The sequence below is a fragment of the Schistocerca nitens genome, chromosome 6 (genome assembly GCF_023898315.1).
Source record: "Schistocerca nitens isolate TAMUIC-IGC-003100 chromosome 6, iqSchNite1.1, whole genome shotgun sequence".
In the NCBI taxonomy this organism is placed as follows: domain Eukaryota; kingdom Metazoa; phylum Arthropoda; class Insecta; order Orthoptera; family Acrididae; genus Schistocerca; species Schistocerca nitens.
The window spans coordinates 83,261,192-83,276,564 of record NC_064619.1 but is presented as its reverse complement, the minus strand read 5'-3'; positions in this window follow the sequence as shown (position 1 = coordinate 83,276,564).

The following is a 15,373-nucleotide window of genomic DNA, read 5'->3' as shown; positions in this document are numbered from 1 at the left end:
TTTTTTTGGGCTCTTGTAATGTTCGATCAAATAATAAAGTTGTATGTTCGAGTGTAACTGACATCTCCTTATTTTGGCCTTTTTCCACAATTTAAACTACCTGTCCTGTCCTGCGGATTTAGTAGGGCGTTTCAATCACGATGAAGCAGTTATGTTATTGAGACTTTTAACTGATATACTTTACATACCATCGGAATCTCTTGAAATTTTGAGCCAGACTTCGATGCAGATCTTTGTTGTGGAAACTATTACATGATGGCAATGAAAAATATGAAATGTTACGTAAAAACTTTCAACATCAAATTTGAAGATGACCTTGATATGTTATGTGAAGTTTTCTGGGGCGAATACGTCCCACCAATTAAAACTGATGTAAAAACTATCAGAATTACTGAGTAGTGTAGTAATGTTTCATTACGAAGTCTATAACGTATAAGAAAACACATTTACTCACTTCATTCTTGGAAGGGAGTAAATAGTGATTTACTTTTGATTTTTGCAAAACAGATTGTCTGTGCCAGCTACAAACACACACCATCCCATTAGGTGGCTCACAGCCTTCTGTACAGGGTAAAGCAGCTAAGGTAGACCACCATAAACACAGTAACAGTCAAATATATTGATGTGCGGTTTTCACCAAGTTATAGAGGATATTCTGACGAAGTTTCTGATGTTTTATCGTTTGTAGTCGCCAATTCACGAAACCGACTTCCTTTTTTTTCTTAAGGAGCTGTATTCTTTCTTCTGTGTCATTTGAAAGAAGCTTCTATGCGAGCTTCAGTGATATAATATGTATGGAACTTGATCAAACAGTATCAAGATAACAGCGCCGCAAACCACTATTCCGCCGTCAGAAGAAGGGGTTCCACAAACGCCTGTCCTCTTATACCACATTTAAGCAAACACTTAACCCTGGTGTAATGGTTGCGTTTATTATCATGGCTGTTATACCAAGAGGTCAAAATGTTGACCTTGAGCATCACTACACGCTAGAAACTGACTGTGGAGAAACGTTATTAGACGCTGAATTTCGTCTGGAGTTAACGGCAGTACAGGCCAGTGTTGTAATGAATTTGATGCCTTCGCTAACAGACCTCTTGATTTATTTTCGCCGCAGTTACAAGAATATAAGTATTAAGTTTGGTGAGTGTGTGCAGCCCATTCTGCGTTTTTTTAACGACCGTTCTGACGCTCTGTAAATGTTTTATTTAGAGGGTCTATCATTATCTGTGAAGAACTGGAGAGACATCCGTCATGTTGTTACCACACTGATTGTCTGATGTCCAGTATTCGAACTTGCGAGATGCCTCTTAATGACATTTTCTTTGTGTGTTCTTGCTGCTAAACCGTTAGTTTCTTCTTTCACCTGTGGCTCTTGTTTTTCCTTGGCGCATTTTATTCTACACACTTCCAGTTTCTAGAACATTTTTATAATGTTTGCCAATACAAATGGTGGGTGCTTGGGACGATGTAGATACTCTTCAGCATACAGCCCCACTGCTGCTCTAATGCTCTGGCTGCGTTCACCATGAACAATATGCAGTTTTCGGGATGTCATATATACTGATTGTCTCAATAGGTTTACGGACAGGTTATCATATCGCTGCAACAGCAGAACACAGATTGATGGGCTCCGAGCGCCCAGGAAACACAAGAACCATACGTGAGTTACGTGCTTGATTACTTTTGGTATAATAGGGCAGACGTTTGTGGAACCTCTTGTCCTGACGTCGAGACAGTGGTTTCCTGCACCGTTATCCTGATGCTGTTTGATCAAGCCCCCCATGCATGGTATATCACTGAAGGTCTCTTACTCCAAATGCCAGAGGAAAAGTTCATAGAACCCCTCTCCCCCCCCCCCCCCAAAAGAAAAGGAATCAGTCGTTGTGGTAATTCGGGAACTACAAACGATAAAGTTACTTGCGATTGTCAGGAAATTCGCGACATTGTTCTCTATAACTTAGCGAAAGCTGCACACCGATAAACAGGGTGTTTCAAAAAGGACTACAAAATTTTAAAAATTCATATAAATTTATTGAAAGAAGATACAGAGTTAGGTTTAGTGTTATTTTTTAGGAAAACATATCACATTTTTTCATCTTAAAGATGTTGTATGTGGCTTCCGTTGGTTATCCTGCACCAGCAGCACGCTTCCTCGGGTGTCTGTTTGCAAAGACAGAGCGATAAGCGATTAGGTAATCACTGGGATACGCTCACGTAGAATGCATCCCAGAGTGCCCCAGAGAGCTACACCACCAAGATGAATCGCTTCTTGTCTTTTGGCAAGATCAATGTGTACTTTTTTTTGGGGGTAGGGAATAGGTAGGAGGGATACTTTATTTAATTTGTTTAGTGATGTGCGAGATCACCGACGATTTTAATTTTCTTGTAGTTATCGACACCTTTGACCCATAGTGATACAGATTCGGATTCATTTATTTTCCGATGATTCTTGGTCCTAAGCACCAACGGCATGGTTGACATGTAATATGATTTACCCCTGTCCCTGTTGTACACCTCACAAATCTGGGTCCGCAGCTCGTGGTCTCGCGGTCGCGTTCTCGCTTCCCAAGCACCGGGCCCCGGGTTCCATTCCGGGTGGGGTCAGGCATTTTCAGCTGCCTCGAGATGACAGGGTGTTTGTGTTGTCCTGATCATTTCATCACTATTCATGAAAATTGGCGAGATTGGGATGAGCAAAGGTTGGGAATTTGTACGGGCGCTGATAATCGAGCATCTGAGCGCCCCTCAAACCAAACATCATCATCACAAATCTGAAACGTCCGATAATCAGTAACATCACGACTGTTGAAAGAGTAGAGCCCAGGTACTTTTTCTACTTTAAGATCACGTACTATAGCGACTGTAACCCAACTATTACCGTGCTGTGAGGCGTCATTGTGCGTAAGCGTAGAGTTCAGAACACCACCACGGAACAATGAAGGAACATGTAGAATTACTTGTGCGCCGACATAGTTCTCGGTATTGATAACAATATTATCGATAGCTTTATACACTGTAGGGCGGGTACGCCTTCTCCTCCTATTGGCACCTGCTGTGTGAGCGGTCCAATTCTGCCGATCGCCAGTAACTATTGTTTAAGCACCGTCAGGTCGAAGCGTCTTAATCTCAGAATAGCACCTGAGATTGACCCAGTTGTTAACATAGGTTCAAAAATGGTTCAAATGGCTCTGAGCACTATGGGACTTAACATCTTTGGTCATCAGTCCCCTAGATCTTAGAACTACTTAAACCTAACTAACCTAAGGACAGCACACACATTGAAAGATTGTAACTCTAATTTGCTTTGCTGAATAGCGTAAGATTGTGACTTGAATTTGGTATGCTGAAATCGGGTGCTAATTAGACCATGAAAGCGGTTTAAAACTGTGAGCTGTCTTGGGAGGTTAACCGTGGTTTACTGGGCCACTGTTTCAGCAGGTAACTAGTCTAAGTTTACCATATTACCAATCAGACTATCATTGATTATAATCTTTAACAGTCATACAACAACCGGTAATATATCTATATATAAAAAGGAGAATTTAAATAAAAAGAAAGAAATCAGTTTATATTTGCAAATTTATTTTAAAGATTGTTCTTTGAAATTTCAGCATATTATACGTGAGTTATAACTGAGCTGGTGCCTTATTTACGATTGTGAAACTGTGAGATTGGAATATTACGGAACACATAAAATATGGAGTCAAGATTGGGAGACTGGATACAACACTGCATTCATAAAACAACACACAAAGAACATTGAAACGCATGCAAGAGAAAGTTAATCACTACAAACAGATTCAAATTTTTAGTTAAGGAATTTACTTTCGTAGCACAATCCTGTCCGTCTTGTAATTACCCTTCACGTGGTCAACTTGGTTTACAGAAAGCGTATAACTCCGCAATAATTTAGATAATAAAAATAAATTAGATCAAAAAGCAAATTACAAAACAAAAACCTCGAACTGGTTACTAACGTCTTACTATTAACCTGATGGGTCAAACAGTTATATAAGCACGTGGTACTGGTCTCACAAAGTACACGCCACGTGGGTTGAACATAAAGAAAAGTTGGTATATTCAAAATCTTTTCAAGACGATACGTTATAATCACACAAGCATTTGCATTTAAGATTGATCTTACTTAGAGTTACTGACCAACACGTGGTTCCACTTTACTCACAAAGTAGTAACAAAGCAACTACCGCAAATTAATCTGAACTGGACACGAGAATTACGCTCCGCTGCAATTAAAGATAACCTTAGCCATTTTAAAGCTAACCCGAAATAAAATGATTAAATTCTCAGTTAAGCTGAACTTAACAAATCCATTGTCCTATGGACTTAACAGACACGCGCTTAGCCGGAGATCTTACCACTTCAGACGCTCGCTACCGCCAGACTGCTACTGCTGGACTGCCCTGCGCTACTACTGGACTCCAACTGCCTACTGCTCGGCTGCAACTCTCCAACTGCCTACTGCTCGGCTGCAACTCTCCAACTGCCAGACTCCCACTGAACTACCCAGCGTGCTCCCGAGAGTCGCTCACAAAGACCAACGGAAGGCGCCAGAGGGGCAGCTTCCTATACCAACATGACAGGGGACGGACCGGACCATACTAAGAATGGAAACCTCTCTGCTTTTAGGAACCGTAGCTACCTGTTTCAACGTTGGTCCTACTGTTCTCTAGCAGACAGCCTTGTCTGCTACCCTCAAGCATGCAGCTACAAACACATTTGATCATTCATCCTCTCACACAGAAGGGAAGGGGGATGACAGTATCTTATCATACACAGTATATAAAAGAAAGCGGATGTAGGTTCCGTATGAGACTGTGTGACATGAATTACATATAAGAATTACATATAAACTGTGCTTTAAAGTGTAGTAGTGTGAGAGATCGTTCTTGTTTACGTGTAAAAGTAACACGTTCCACTACTCAGTCTCCTCCCAGATAGTCAGAAACGCCACAGTAAATTTAGAAGAGGAATTTATTCCTTAAAAGACAACAAATTTGAGAAATTAAACATGAAAGGAATCCAACAGAGACCTTTCATAACCCCAACGCTCCGGGAAAAGACTGTGCAGGGAATTTTCTGGCCATGCTAGGACATTCCCAAGCAGGCTTCTCGCACCCTACTTAAACCAAAAGTGTAAAGAAAAAGGCAAAAGGTCACCAGCTACTTGCTAAAACACAATAATTTCAAACATCTTTACAATCTACCAATTTCAAAGAGAGAAAAAAAAAAACACACAATCTGTGACACCTATTTAAAAGGTCGTGTAGACCTAAATCGGTCAGCAAGTAAAAACAATGGTTCCTGTGTCATTGATATGAAAACAATTTCTGGTTGTTACCCTTATGGAGTTCACCAGTATTTGCTCCTTGCAAGAGCCAACTGATCACAGGCAAATTTATGACTGTTTATTAACAAGCAAAATTTATGAAAATAGCAAAGGTGCCACAGCAATTAAAAAAAGAACATCAAATAACATCAGTATCATAAAGTAGAACATTACAATGCACAATTCGCAGAAGCAAAAAATCGACAAAAAAAACATGTTTTACAAAGCGGTTATCGCAAAAAAAATTCTATATCTTACAAAACTAATAATCTGTAGAATTAACCTAACTATGTGGCACTAATTTAATCACTCTACAATATTTCAGTTAGTTAGCAAACAATGAGCACTGTGTTATTATACTGAAACTACAATAATTGTGTGATTGTTACCCTTAAGGGGTTCCTCACAATAAATATGCCCCATGCAAAGGCTAATCGATCACAGCCCAATGAGAATGAATAGCAATCTGACTGATAAAGGAAGCAGTGCCACAGTAATGAATTTATGAAACAAAATATCACAAATCTAATACCTAACACAAGAACAAACATTGATCAATAAGACAGTACAATAGTCAACATCTCAAACAAAACACTAATAAATAAAACACCTGCAAAATACAAGAGTCAAAGTTTCAAAACAAAACAAAAATATAGAACACCTGCAAAATACAAGAGTCAGAGTTTAATAAACATCAATAAATCGAGTCCCTGCAAAACACACGAGTCAAAGTTTCTGTGACAGAAACACACGTATATGCATTGAACTAAGAACCGTATAAGCACTGTTCACTGATACACTCACTAGTTCCACTGTTCCGTGGCACAATATAAGGGGAGGGGGAGGGGGTTCGTCGCCGCAGCTGTCAGTAGGGATTTCTGTCCATCTGTTGCGTGCGATCCCGCCGTCTCTGCCCTCTCATGAAGTTTCTCTTGTGTCACGAACATCTCGATTTTGTTCCATGTTTGTATTGTCAAATTCGTGCAGTATTCTCGATTGACATGCCAGGTTGATATTCCTGGGCAAGGATGACACTTCAATGGCTCTTCTTCGTGTCACCCTTAGCGACCAGAGAACATCTAACCATGAATTACTGTCGCTTGACAGTAGGCATCCGTCAGGAAATGTCGATAGGCGTCGTTGACGTCTGCAAGTTTCTTTGGACAGTACCTGTCAAAAGGCTCCACGCCCTTTGTGTTGTTACACCGCAGCCGTCTCGTCACGGTCGCGTGCGTGAGGTGCGTTGCCAGGAGATGGATTTCCGCGCGGTGGACCGCTCGCCCATCTCAGGTCATTCCCTTCAGCTAGGGTCGCGCGGGCGGCCGCCCATTAGCTGCAGGTATACGGGAAAGTGTTTGCGGCGTAGGGTCTTTTGTTGTGGGCCGCGCTCCCGAAGTGGCCTGGCTGACAGCGTGTCCCGCTGGGAAACCCGCCAGTTTACAACTAGCTGGCTGCTCCCGCTGTCTCTTAAGAGTTTTGCCGGTTCGCTTTCACGTTCTCAACTGCATTCACAGAAATTTTTTTTATCATCCTTATGTGATTACACAATGTCATACATAATACCACTTAGTATTGTCTTTCACAATTTTTAAGAACAAAGTTATATGAATCGACAATATAAAATTAAAAGTTAAATGACTTGACAATATAAAAAATAAAAGTGAAATGACTTTACAATGTAAAAATTAAATGAATTGACAACATAATATTTAAATCCACATCACTAATGTGGTTCACTTGTGTTTTAATAAATCAAATGCCACTTATTAATCCACTAAAATGAATAGGGTTATGCCTTGCGCAAGTATAGGTTAGGAGAGCATGGGGTTCACATGTTATTTACACACACACATGCACACCTGTTGTCTATTCTACAAACTAACTACCCATAAACATGCATTACTCAAAATTCTACTTCTATCCACTACTAATTAATCCCACAAGCCACTTCAATGCTACTTCAACGAAGTGTTTACACCACTACCACATTGTTCTATTTCGTCCTCTTCTTGACGCTCGCCGCATACGTCTTGTCACATGATAAATATGTAGAAACTTTCCTTAAACATACACAGTAAAAAGAACAATGGTCATTTACACGCAAAAACATTTATACCAGTTCACACACCTGAAAAGAGACTCGCAATTATACATTTATCATACTCATAGATTCACACATAAAACAGTAAGAAAATTTCATCTAAAATTATGTTATTACAAGAATTAATCACACAGATGGCTCTGAGAAGGTTAAATTATTTGCATTATACAGGTTATATTACATTCTCTTACCCATTTTGCTTCGATTTCGTTCCTTCTTTACGTTACCTTTCGCCTTCAAATCAGTTATTTCTCCTGTGGTGGTTATTCTGGATTCATTTCTCATGAATGGCAAAATTGTGGTCCCCTCTATTCTGTAAAACAGTATCATCTTAACATATTGAACTTACAACAGACACAAAAGATCCGAATCCTCCTGTAGTTTAAATGACAAATATTTTGCTTCATCCTTATTACCTTAAACCAAGCTTTCCTTCGTTCCCATAATCAAAATTATTTAATCATCCTCTACCTTCAAGAGGGAAACTTCCTCAGTACAAACCATATAAGCTGCAGTGCATCCCGCACCAGCGAAAACAGTAGGCTGTAATGCTCACAGCATCAGCAAAACACAAAACACGTAAACGTCGCTTTTCTGGGACAAGTATTCACGCAGAATAATTTTTCGGGCTTTGGCTCAACATCAATCAAGACTACAAAAAGGATCCATATTTCCGTTCCATTCTCCATTTGCTGAAAAACTGCTCGTATCTGACTACCACAATAATATTTCAGGGCCACGTAAATTACACAACCCACAATTCTTCTTTCACCTTGAAGGGAATCAATCTACTTACGCAATCCACAGGCAACACTTTACGTACTCAGCTATAAAGAACAAAAAAAACATATATCATCAATATTAACATATCATCGCATATTGGGAAGCCATTGGTTAAACAATCGTATTATCACATCCTGTTTTCAAGATTCCAAACTTACTCATTCCTTTCTCAGAGTTCTCCTATCTTAAAATATTCATACAGCACGCATACTATAGTAAGAGATCCTCATTTATACTGACAGATATAGGATAGTAATAGGTAGATAGTAGCACTGAAAGCAGAAAATCGGAAACACGGCTACTAACAGCTGGGGACCTGGGTTTGCCAGACCCATAATATCCACAGATCGGATATTCCCCTGAGTTTTTGCAATTTCAGCAACGATCTTGCTTCTCTCAGGAGCAACTCTTTTCAATTGACACAAAAAAAAGCATTTCACTTGTTCACAAGGAAACCTTTTATCTTTACGTTTGAATCAAACTAAATCCTAATTGCACAAGGAAAGAAAACAATTAAAACATCACTTCAATCAATCACATAGAAATATCTTTATCATTATTTTTACTAACATATTATTCAAAATTCATACGCCACAAATTTAAACTAATCAATTCATTCTCCTCTCTATAAACCCTATGTACTCATTTGCCATGTCGCTCATTTGTTCCGATTTGGCGCCTTCTGGACTGATCATTTGTCATTGCCGGTTTCGTTCATTTCCATTTACTGGATTATGTCTAGGGTTGGCCGGCCGAATTTCAACATCATGTGGTGCTCCGCCTACAATCCTACTCCCACCGTGTTCATCGTAGTAACGATGCTGGTTGCCGTACCTGTTGCGTTCACGATCTTGTCCCCATCCTCTATCATTTCTGTTGTTCCACCTGTGTTCGCGACTGTCACCCCAGTTTCCATACGGCCTGTCCCGATTACTGTTCCGTTCGCGTCGCGACGACCAGTCACGCCGTTGATTAATACGACGGCCACGACTGCGATCGCGCTGCTGTGCCCTGTAATAACTTTGTGCCTGATTAGGCGGGCATTCTGCTGTATTATATTCCAACTCTTGGAGAAGCGTTTTAAACGTTTCCACGTCCTCTTTGCATCGTCCCGCAAGAATGACGTGCCGCAAGTGCATCGGCAATTTGGTGATGCATATCCTAATTAGTTCCGCAGGTCCGTATGGGTCGTATAAAAATTGATTTGCCTGCAGCATGTGGTCGAATAGGCGTGCAGGGCTGCCGAAACCAGACTGGTTCAAATTTGGCAGCATAATTATGCCATGTTTGACCCTATCTTGTGCCGCTTCCGACCAATAGGCGGAGAGAAAGGCTTGTCGAAACTCCCGAGTGGAGTTGCAGTGACGCGCTGCCGACCTCATACGACTCGCCGGTTCACCTTCCAAATAGCCACACATATACTCTATTTTATGTGAACTTGCCCAGTCGGGAGGAAGACAGAACTCAAATTGCTCGAGCCATGCTCGTGGATGTATGCCTTTTTGAGAATTTCGGAATATCTCAAATTTTCTTACCGTAAGGAAATGTTTGAAATCAAATCCCCGCATTTCCTCCTGGCGAGGCCCTTGAATGTTTCTATTTGTCTCATGTCTGCCCCTTAAATTACATTCTTCCCTGTCGTCAAAATCTCCCTCGTGGCCGGAGTCCCTCTCTGCACTGTTCGTACGGCTATTTTTATTGCTATTGGCGAGTTCGGAATCACACGCCATGCGGTTTTCCAGATGCGCCACGCGTTCTTGTAAATCGCCTGTTACAGCTTTGTGCTGTCTGTTCACTTCAAACTGTCCCTTCTGGAATTTAAGAAGCGAACGCACTTCTTCGGTCTCTGCGGCCGCTACCTGTGTGATATTGTTCTCGCTTTCCGTCAGCTTCATCGTGCCTACAATGTCCGCTAATGCCGCGATCTTCTCATCTATTTGTCTCTTGTCCTCCGCCCCAGTCTGCTTCAATTGTTCGACCTGCAGTTCCAACGCGTGGATCGCTAAACTGTTGTCCGCTATTGTGTTGCTAACGGCCGTGGGACAATGCGTTTCAGCCTCTTGGACCCTCGAGAGTACCTGCTGGCGATCTCTTTGGCATTGTTCTCTCAGCTCTTGGAAATTCCTAAGTAGCCGTTCTTCGCTTTCTTTAGATTCGGCCTCGCCACTGCGCTTGCTCTGTTCTAACGCTTGCAGACGGTCATCGATCTGTTCAAATGTTCGGCCTAATTCTTTCATAATATCGCTTTTTATTTCACTTGCCAGATTGTTTATTCTTTGTGAGATATCATCGGACACTCTCTGCATCGACTTGTCGACTTTATTTGTCTGCTGGATTAGTTTTTCGTCTATTTGTTCGCCTAGCTCTCGGATCGATTTCTCAGATTTTTCTGATTTCTGCGTCATTTGTTCGCCTAGCTCGCGGATCGATTTCTCAGATTTTTCTGATTTCTGCGTCATTTGTTCGCCTAGCTCGCGGATCGATTTTTTGGATGATTCTCTATTTTGTTGTAATAAGGCTTTCATGAGTTCTGCCAAATCAATTTGGTTAGTTGGAGGCAAATTAATTTGTGGCTCTGATGTGAGGCCGTTCGTGCTGTTTTGCATTTCGTCTGAAGTATTTCCCATTGCATTTTCGGAACCGCCCGACGCGTTAACATTCGAAATCAAATTATCCCCTTGGTCCATGTTGCTTAAGTTGTCGGACCGCTTACTTTTAGCTTGGTTACGTGTCAGCATTAGTGCAATTTACACCCAGTACGCAACACACTAATCACAATAAATGTGTCCCCCAAAAATTACGACAGTCACACGAAAGATACTCAACCTAGTACGCACTTTTTCACACGCAAAACAAATTTTTATGTTTGATCGAAACAGTGGAATTTACAAACGAGAGGAAAAAAACACACATATATAGAACAAACAAATATAGAAAACAAAACAAGACAAACAACACAACGCCGCTCAACAACGCCGTGAATCTTTTGAACGTCTGCTCAGAAGCAACGCAAAAGTTGTTTGAGCGCTGTAGGGAAAAAAAATTAAGATTATACAACGCTTGCAATCTAACGTCTCAGAGATTCCAGAGTCTAGCGGAATCACAGAACAGGGTCGCCATGTGAAAGATTGTAACTCTAATTTGCTTTGCTGAATAGCGTAAGATTGTGACTTGAATTTGGTATGCTGAAATCGGGTGCTAATTAGACCATGAAAGCGGTTTAAAACTGTGAGCTGTCTTGGGAGGTTAACCGTGGTTTACTGGGCCACTGTTTCAGCAGGTAACTAGTCTAAGTTTACCATATTACCAATCAGACTATCATTGATTATAATCTTTAACAGTCATACAACAACCGGTAATATATCTATATATAAAAAGGAGAATTTAAATAAAAAGAAAGAAATCAGTTTATATTTGCAAATTTATTTTAAAGATTGTTCTTTGAAATTTCAGCATATTATACGTGAGTTATAACTGAGCTGGTGCCTTATTTACGATTGTGAAACTGTGAGATTGGAATATTACGGAACACATAAAATATGGAGTCAAGATTGGGAGACTGGATACAACACTGCATTCATAAAACAACACACAAAGAACATTGAAACGCATGCAAGAGAAAGTTAATCACTACAAACAGATTCAAATTTTTAGTTAAGGAATTTACTTTCGTAGCACAATCCTGTCCGTCTTGTAATTACCCTTCACGTGGTCAACTTGGTTTACAGAAAGCGTATAACTCCGCAATAATTTAGATAATAAAAATAAATTAGATCAAAAAGCAAATTACAAAACAAAAACCTCGAACTGGTTACTAACGTCTTACTATTAACCTGATGGGTCAAACAGTTATATAAGCACGTGGTACTGGTCTCACAAAGTACACGCCACGTGGGTTGAACATAAAGAAAAGTTGGTATATTCAAAATCTTTTCAAGACGATACGTTATAATCACACAAGCATTTGCATTTAAGATTGATCTTACTTAGAGTTACTGACCAACACGTGGTTCCACTTTACTCACAAAGTAGTAACAAAGCAACTACCGCAAATTAATCTGAACTGGACACGAGAATTACGCTCCGCTGCAATTAAAGATAACCTTAGCCATTTTAAAGCTAACCCGAAATAAAATGATTAAATTCTCAGTTAAGCTGAACTTAACAAATCCATTGTCCTATGGACTTAACAGACACGCGCTTAGCCGGAGATCTTACCACTTCAGACGCTCGCTACCGCCAGACTGCTACTGCTGGACTGCCCTGCGCTACTACTGGACTCCAACTGCCTACTGCTCGGCTGCAACTCTCCAACTGCCTACTGCTCGGCTGCAACTCTCCAACTGCCAGACTCCCACTGAACTACCCAGCGTGCTCCCGAGAGTCGCTCACAAAGACCAACGGAAGGCGCCAGAGGGGCAGCTTCCTATACCAACATGACAGGGGACGGACCGGACCATACTAAGAATGGAAACCTCTCTGCTTTTAGGAACCGTAGCTACCTGTTTCAACGTTGGTCCTACTGTTCTCTAGCAGACAGCCTTGTCTGCTACCCTCAAGCATGCAGCTACAAACACATTTGATCATTCATCCTCTCACACAGAAGGGAAGGGGGATGACAGTATCTTATCATACACAGTATATAAAAGAAAGCGGATGTAGGTTCCGTATGAGACTGTGTGACATGAATTACATATAAGAATTACATATAAACTGTGCTTTAAAGTGTAGTAGTGTGAGAGATCGTTCTTGTTTACGTGTAAAAGTAACACGTTCCACTACTCAGTCTCCTCCCAGATAGTCAGAAACGCCACAGTAAATTTAGAAGAGGAATTTATTCCTTAAAAGACAACAAATTTGAGAAATTAAACATGAAAGGAATCCAACAGAGACCTTTCAACATCCATGCCCAAGGCAGGATTCGAACCAAAAAAAAAAAAAAAAAAAATGAGCGGTGTCAGGTCTGAGGAACGTGGGGACCATGGATTGGCACATCACGGCCCATCCATTGACCTGGAAAGCGGCCACTGAGAAAATCCCGGACGTCGGGCTGGTAGTGCACGAAGTAAACTTAGTTCTTGATCATCCTCATCTATCTGTGGTATCAAAAATTGTCGAAACATACCCAGGTACACTAACCCACTGACGGTTCTCTCACGGAAGAAAAGGGGTCGTACACTTTGTTCTTGCTCAGTGAACAAAAAACGTTCAGTTTAGGGCTATGACGAACATGTTGCAATGTTTGATGTGGATTTTCACTGCCCCAAATCCTACAGTTATGTGTGTTATACTTGGCACTTAAGTGAAAAGCCGACTCCCCAGAAAAGATGATTTTGTCCAAGAAATGTTTATCGTCGTGTAATCGATTTAACATATCCACACAGAGTTCTTGCGAGCAATTTTATCAGTCACTTTTATTGCTTGTGTGATGGTCAATCTGTACGGTTTCAAATCAAACTGTTTCTCAACACACACCAAACAGTCGTGTGTGAGATTTGCAGTTCGCGAGATACACGCTGGGTCAATTTCGTGGTGCTGTTGACAAAACGTTGTCTCACTCGCTCAGCGACACAGTCAGATGCGCTTGGATGACCTGATGATTTCCCATGTCTTATCAAGCACAATGTTTCTACAAAACATTTATGCCACTCATAAATTGTAGGCCTACTAAGAGGATCTTTAGCGTCCTTGGAACGGAAATTGAACTGAACTGTTGTCGCAGACTTTGATTCTTCAAACCACAACACAGAGCTACGACGCTCGGGTCTAGTGAAGGCAGCCATCTTTAACGCAACTGCCGCTAGCGCTTCTTACGGTGCGATTCGGCACTAGCGAACTAAGCGAGACAAAACTTGATGTATTTACCTACAAATTGACACTACAATCACCTCTGTAGGTATGAATTAACTTATAAGAATTTTCAAAGTTGTAAAATCCTTTTGGAGACACCTATTATTTACTCATTCTGGGTACGTTTGGGGTGGCCTGTCTCCGCTGTCTCACCTTGTATATTTAGCGCATGGTCCATTGTATTTCTACCCAGTTCCGAAAGTTTCTCGCTACACAAATGTGGGATGGAGACGTCCCAAAGCTCAAAACAGCGTGTTACTTTAATTACATACGTGCCCTATCAAACGTGAAAGAGGCAGTCTACCCGTAAGTTTCAGAAGTCTGTTAGGCAGCAGACTATTGTCTCAAGTAGACTTTGTAAGCCTGAAAGAACACGAAGTGAGAAAACAAAGGTACATCATGGTGTCAACTTCTACCACTACTGGTGTCGGATGCGCGGCAGGGAAAGGAATGGCAGGAGTGGAGGACGGGGGTGGGCAGACGGGACACAAGGTGCGAGGAAAAGAGGACGCGCCTCTGGACTTTATCATCAGAAAGCGCTTTGCCGCCACGTTGATAAGGCGAGTGAAAGATGACGCCAAAGCGTCGCCGAATGGCTGCTGAACGCCACACAAAGCGATCTCAGGTCGGGCTGTGGTCTGTGTATGAGTGAGTGAGTGTGTGTGTGTGTGTGTGTGTGTGTGTGTGTATGTGTGTGCGGCCTTTGTGGGCGTAGCCAGCAGCCGGCCGCAAAGGCGCGCCGGTGGCGACATGGACATTGCCAGGGGGAGGGGAGGGGGAGGGAGGGTGACGGCGGCTGTCTCTCTCTGTCCCTCTCTTTGCCACAGTAGCACAGTGTTCAAGGTGCTCCGCCGTGGGGCACGGTGAGTGGTGGAGGTAACGTCCCCAAAACAGACACGATTCGTGTTTGGCGACAAGAGTGTGGTCATGTGGAGTAGTCACGCTTCGATATAACTGTATATCAATTGAGGTGGAGAATTTCAGCACCGCGATAAATATTTTCACGCGCACAGAGACACGAAATTTGTTCGGTACTTACCTGACACTGGCACAATTGCATCTTGTAATCTAGCTCCTCCTTCCTACTTGTTGCTTTTGTCGACATTAATATTTTATGAAGATTCGAGAGGGGGCGAAGATTACAATAAACTTTCTAGTTTACTTATCTTTTCACGTAGATTTGGCTCCATTTCTCCTTGTCTAGGGGTCTGTTTCTTGAAGCTGAAATTCTCACATTTCATGTCATCCTCGTTGAATTGATCTAAATAAATTTGAAGATTGCTGTTGCA